Source organism: Corylus avellana, chromosome ca1 (genome assembly GCF_901000735.1).
Source record: "Corylus avellana chromosome ca1, CavTom2PMs-1.0".
In the NCBI taxonomy this organism is placed as follows: Eukaryota; Viridiplantae; Streptophyta; class Magnoliopsida; order Fagales; family Betulaceae; genus Corylus; species Corylus avellana.
The window spans coordinates 14,364,115-14,370,725 of record NC_081541.1 but is presented as its reverse complement, the minus strand read 5'-3'; positions in this window follow the sequence as shown (position 1 = coordinate 14,370,725).

Here is a 6,611-nt window from a genome sequence, read left to right as displayed (position 1 = left end):
GACGGCTAGGCGGGCGATGAGATATGATAGATAACATATAATTTTCACATAAGTTTAAAAAAAATTCGAGGGAGGAAAAGGTGAAGGTTCCTTTTGGAGATTTGGATATTTGGGCAGCAATAAGCCTAGCTTGATGACAGCAACTTGTGTGGCCTGCTTGCTGCCAAGAATCTATGACACTGTAGAGATAAGCTAAGAGCTGCCGAAAGTTGGATCATAAGGGGGAAAATAATATGCAACATACGGTACACTGCTTTTTTGTGAGGACGAAAATGCCCCTTCATTGCCAGATGCATATGCTAGAGAGTGGGTGGAGAATGTCAACTTTGGATAGAATGGCGATCATAGAATTAGCAGCATGCAGTTGATGTGCATGATCATGGGTTTAAGCCTTTAAAGCATCCTTAATTTTGATCACAATGTTTTTCTACATGGAAAGGACAGGCATATATGAAGGGGATAAAATCCAACACAAAACCCCATCATAAAGTTTTATCTGAAAAAGGAAGTACATTCCAATAAAGGACATGTTGAGCCCATGGATGAAGTTGATATGGAAGGAAACGAAGAGAGACCCTTTAATTAGCTAAGGCAGTTGTTGTTGAAAGTTAATTAATGGAAGAGGCATATTGTTCAACCATCTTTTTTAACAAATTTAATAGATCAACCATTAGATTTATAAATTCATGTGGATCTCACACAAATTCAATGATAGATTCATCAATTCACTATATTAATTTTTCAAGGCAAAAAATAAAAAATTAAGGTAAAAAAAATTAAAGTATTTTTTACCAAGTGGTCCATTCCAAAAAAAAAAAATATTGGCCCTAGGTTCCTCCCTCAAACTCAAAACTGGCTTCGTTCTTGAGTCTCTATAAAAATATGTTCCTCTCTCTACCTCCATTATCTCTATGGTAACCATCACGAGCCAAGAATTTAAAATGTGGATGGAGACTCTAGCTAGTGGCCTCATAAGTGACAAAGGAGATCTCTAATTCAAGATATTGTGCATTAGACATGGGCTTTAAGACAAGGTCACAAGCAACGAATAATATATGACCTTTGGAAGATCCGCTTGAAGTGAGGTATATATATTGTTGCATTTCAATGAGTTTATAAGCATGGAAGAATGATATGCCATTTTTTTTTTTAACTTTCATATTTGAATTGGAGACCATGCTACGACACGTTTTAGGTCATTTTTTTACATGATTCTATCTCTTGTGATCAAGGGTGGAACTACCGCAAGCCTTAGGGGTTCCACACGCTTCCAAAATTTAAAAAATGTCACAAAATTTTGAAAATTTCTTATAAATTTTAAAATTTTTTATAAAATGGACCTCCCAAAATTAATTTTTATCCTTTTTTTTTTTTTTTTTTGTCCCCACCTCTTACGAAAACGTCTCGCCTTCTTGTTAACCTATGCGAAGGAAGATTAAAATTGATTATTGTAATACCTTGAACATTAATTAGGGTTAAGTGCACTCTAATTATAACTTAAGGATGTTAGGGTTGGTTCTCAATTTGTAAAGTGTTAGATCTTGGACTTTTTAAGAATTTCCTGTATGGGTGAACGTTTAAAGTTGGATTCAAATTATCGCCTGTAACGCTCCCGAAATTGAACCATTTAATTTGATCCATCTTGAAAGGGTTACTAGCAATACTTCCAAACCAATTAACTTGTCTCCCAAAATCGAACCGATTAATTTGATTCATCTTGGAAGGGTTACTGGCAATACTTCCAAACCAATTAATTGGTAACTGACTTGTAGTGTCGTTCATAAAATATAACAGAGTAAAAATAAGTGGAAAGCAGGACACATGATCTAAGATTCATAAATATCATTAATTACAAACCTAAATTTCCAACAATAATACTAACCAGACCTAATACAGTGAGATATTTGCTTGGCGTCTTCATCGTATTGAACTTTCTTACTCTAAACACGGGCGACCTGCTAAACTGCAAATAACTGCATAAGTCCATGACTTCTTCTTTAGGAACTACTTCCCAACGATAAGAAGTATACTTGGTTCATGAGGTAATGACTTCATGTGATTTTGTGTTCATCTTGCATCTTATAAAAGAAACTATGCAGATCATTGATAATTTATGTTAAAAATTGCAATTCAAATTTCAAGACATTTTAAATTTTATGCATCTTGTTTCATCCATTAAAGCATATATCCAACAATATAGAGATGATAAATGATATGCTTTACTTATCAATGTGAAGTCATTTTGCGAGAAACACAGCATAGATATCCCGGATATAAATACTTGTTATGTTGCAAAACGAGGTCGAGCTCACCATCAACAAGCGGACTTTATAATTGAGTATCATTATCGAGTGACTATATTTTATGCCACAATAGATTCTTAATTGTAAGAATTAAATCATCGGTTTAGTAAGCATGCGGTGGAGTTGCTTATTCTCGACTTGGCTCTTGATCCTTGAGTTGCATTTGAATATTTTAGAATCGATATTTGTTAATTGATAAACAAGTTTTATCTGTAAGACTTTACTGAACTTAAAAGAAAACACGTGGAAACAAAATTGCACCATTATGAACATAATGTTGTTCAACATTCAAGTTTCCAAAGACCGTCAAATATTTCTGAATTGTGTCAATGGTTGGTTAGCACCAAAAAATCAACCATCTACCAACTTATTTATTAAGTTGTTGTACTTATGCTTACTCTTCTTATTTCTACCGCAATTACAGAACGAGCATTTTCAGTTACAAATATTGTCAAAACTAGGTTTCGCAACAAAATTGAAGATGAGTTTCAGATGGATTCTTTGATGTTGTACATCAAAAGAGAAATTGTTGTGAAATTTAGTACATATTCAATCATAGATGATTTTTGGATAAAAAAAAAAAAAAAAAACAACGACGGGTTCCATTTTGATAGGTGTTTGAGCTGCAATTTGAAATTTATTATGAAACAATTATTGTCTTTTCTTTTGTTATTTTTTGTTAACACTGAATTGATGCTAATTTTGTTTTATATATTTATTCGATCTTCAATCTTAACATATTTCTCATTTATGCTTTGATATATATATATATATATATATATATATATATAATTTATGCCTTGGACCTTGTCCATAATAGTTTCTAGCTCCGTCCCTCATAATGCCAAAATAAAAATACGAGTATATATATACTATAATAGTCGTCATAATGCCTAAGTAGCGATGTGATGATATAAATATACAGTCATAATGCCGAGGTGACAGTATGGCGATATAAATATACGTCTTAATGTTCAAGTGACATTACGACGTCTTAGATATATATATCGTTATTCTGCCCAAATAAATAATAAAAATATGACACTTAAAATGCTTAGGTTATATAATAAAATAAAACCTATTATCTATGTCCGTGTATTTACGTAGTGTCATGCATGTGCTATCGTGTACTCATTAATCTGTCCATGTAATTGTAATTGTGAAAATTTATTCCACTGCGTCATATTAGTCGTAGCGTCATATGTGAAAATTTAATTATTTTCACTTCTATCTTGTTAGATTTGGATAATTCATCTCTTTTCTTTATGACTTATGATGATGGTGTTGTTTTTAATTCTTTGAAATGACATGCTAGATTAGGACACATAGGAAAAGATAGAATGGCTAGACTAATTTGTTGTTGAGTTACCTAGCCCTTTGTTGTTTGTTGTAATTTCTTTGTCGATATAACCTAAAAAAAAAAAAAAAAACACTAGAGAAGGATTATCAGAGTCTCTCGCGAATACTTGTGGAAAGGCACACTACAAAAAAATTAGCATTTTTTGACGTGGTTACAGTACATGTTTTGTCGCCACGTCACTAATTTTCTGGAGTGGCAAATTTGCCACGTCAGGGAATTTTTTCCTGGCGGGTGAATAGTGCCACATCAGAATTTTCTGATGTGTTGGTTTTAACAAGTTGGAAAATTCTGACGTGTTAAATATTTCAATGTCAGAAAATTTTTACAGATTTTAAAACTTAAAAAATTATATATTTTCTGACGGGTCAACATTTACCACGTCAGAATTTTCTGACGTGGTGCTTTGCCCGTCAGAAAATATATTAATTATGTTTTAGTTTTTTATAAAAACTCCTGACGTGCCACACATGGCAAGACAGGAATTCCCTCAATACCCAATATTGACATGTTGTAAAAAAATGGGTGGGATTTTAAAATTTTTCCCTCTTCTTGTTTCCCCTCGACTTTTTCACTCTTCTTATTCTTTCCTTCTTCATTTATTTCTCCCACACTCTTACTCTCCTCCCTCAATCTCCCTTCTCTGCACACTGCATAGCAGCTTCTTCATTTATTTCCCCACACTCTCTCTCTCTTCTCTCAATCTCCCTTCTCTACACACTGCACGACAGCTCCCTCTAGATCTAGAGGGAAAAAATGAAAGTAGCAGATCGAAGAAGAAAGCAGAAGAAGAAAAAGAAAAGGAGAAGAGAAGAAGAAAAAGAAAAAGAAAAGGAGAAGAGAAGCTGGGTACGTTAAAAAAAAAAAAAATAGATAAGAAGATTTTTGGGTTTTTGAAGATTTGTTGGGTTTGACGTTTGGGTTTTTGATTTTTTGAAGATTTTTTCGGTTTGGGTTTGGATTTTTGAAAATGGAGATCGAAAAGAAGAGAGAGAGTGTGAGAAAATGGAGAATGTTAGAGTATATTTGAATGACCCTAAAGTTAGAGATTTGATAAAGATTAGATTAGCCTAATTTAGAGATTGATTATGACTTGATCACCCTAAATTATGGGATTTGATTAAGATTACATTTATGTATAAGCTCTGTAAATAGAGCATTCTCTATTGTAAACAATTCATTCAACAAGAGCTTAATGTAGCTCTTTGGGCTTTATTTGTGGATGTAGGTTGTTGACCGAACCACGTTAAAATCTGTCTCTCATTTATTTTATTTCTGCAATTTATTTATATTTCTATTTCATTATGAATTCTATCATGGTATCAGAGCGATAGGCTAACGCCATTATACGATCCAATCGTCCTGTGTATTTTTTTTTTCTTCAATTTATTTTTGCTTCTTGCGAAAAAAAAAAATAAAAATCAGCGTATTCAGCAGACACAGTAGTTTTCGTTCTTCGCAAGGTCGAACCTGCACCATCTAGCCACTGCCCACCTCATCTCATGGACAGATCCATCTCCATGAACATCTGCGCCATTCAGAACATCTGATCTCATCCCAGCAGCGGCACCAGCAGCGTTCTCTCTCAGCCTCAGTCTCTCGTTTCAACGGATTTCTTCACTGGCAATTCACCAGCGTTGAGTCCAGCCGGGTTGGATTTCTCTGTTGCCGTCCTCATTCCATCTGCTTCCAGCCTTCCAAGCACTGACTTCCGTCGCTCTCAGTGTTGTTCACGTCTTCGATCTGCAGCCTCCTCCATTGGTTGTCCAAAGCCATCGCCAGAGGTATTGTGCGTGTGCTGAGAAGATTTTGTAGAAGGAAACGTGTGTTTGGCTACAAGTTTCATTTAGCCTTATTCGAGTTTGCAAATTCTCTTATTCTAGTTTTAGGAATATGTTATCCTGGTTTAGGTTTTTAACTTAGTTCTGTTTGGTTACAGGATTAAGGTATTCCTTATCCCTGTTTATGTAATTTGTGAACATGATATTCTTGAAGGAAAAAAAGAAAGAAAGTGAAACCGAGAAAAAAAAAATGAAATGAAAAGAATGTCGGTTGAACAAAAAAAAAAAAAAAAATCAAAAGAGGCCAAGCTGCCCATCCATTAACCTATAGTTGGCTTATTTTTACTCGGTTCTATGGTATTGTTTAAAACTCAGGCTATTTCGGCCCATAGTTGGCTTTCACTTCAGCTCAAAGTTGGCTACCTTTTTATTTGGCTATGTGATATTGTTTAAAACTCAGGCCAACTTCAGCCTACAGTTAGCTCTCATTTCAGCCCAAAGTTGGCTATCATTTTTGGCCCAACCCTCTTTTGTATTGTGTTGCTGTCTCAATTTTTTTTTTTTTTTTTTTTTTGTTTTTTTAAAAAAAAGGGTCAAACTCAAAGTTTTAGGATCTTTCACCTTGAGTTTGAGGGAGGATGTTAGAGTATATTTGAATGACCCTAAAGTTAGGGATTTGATGAAGATTAGATTAGCCTAATTTAGGGATTTGATTATGACTTGATCACCCTAAATTAGGGGATTTGATTAAGATTACATTTATGTATAAGCTCTATAAATAGAGCATTCTCTATTGTAAACAATTCATTCAATAAGAGCTTAATGTAGCCCTTTGGGCTTTATCTGTGGATGTAGGTCGTTGACCGAACTACGTTAAAATCTGTCTCTCATTTATTTTATTTCTGCAATTTATTTATAATTCTATTTCATTATGAATTCTATCAGAGAAAAGGGAGAGCTGGCCGGAGAAAAGAAGAGAGAGAAAGAAAAAATTGAGAAAAGAAGAGAGGTGCAGAGAAAATTTTTCGTTTCTTTGCACCACTCGAGTGGTGCAGAGATTTTCGTTTCTCTGTGCAGAGAAATTCCTAAAAAAAAAATAATTTAATTGAAAATTAATTTAAATTAATAAATTTTTTAATTAAAAAAATTCCATAATTTTTTTTTAAAAAA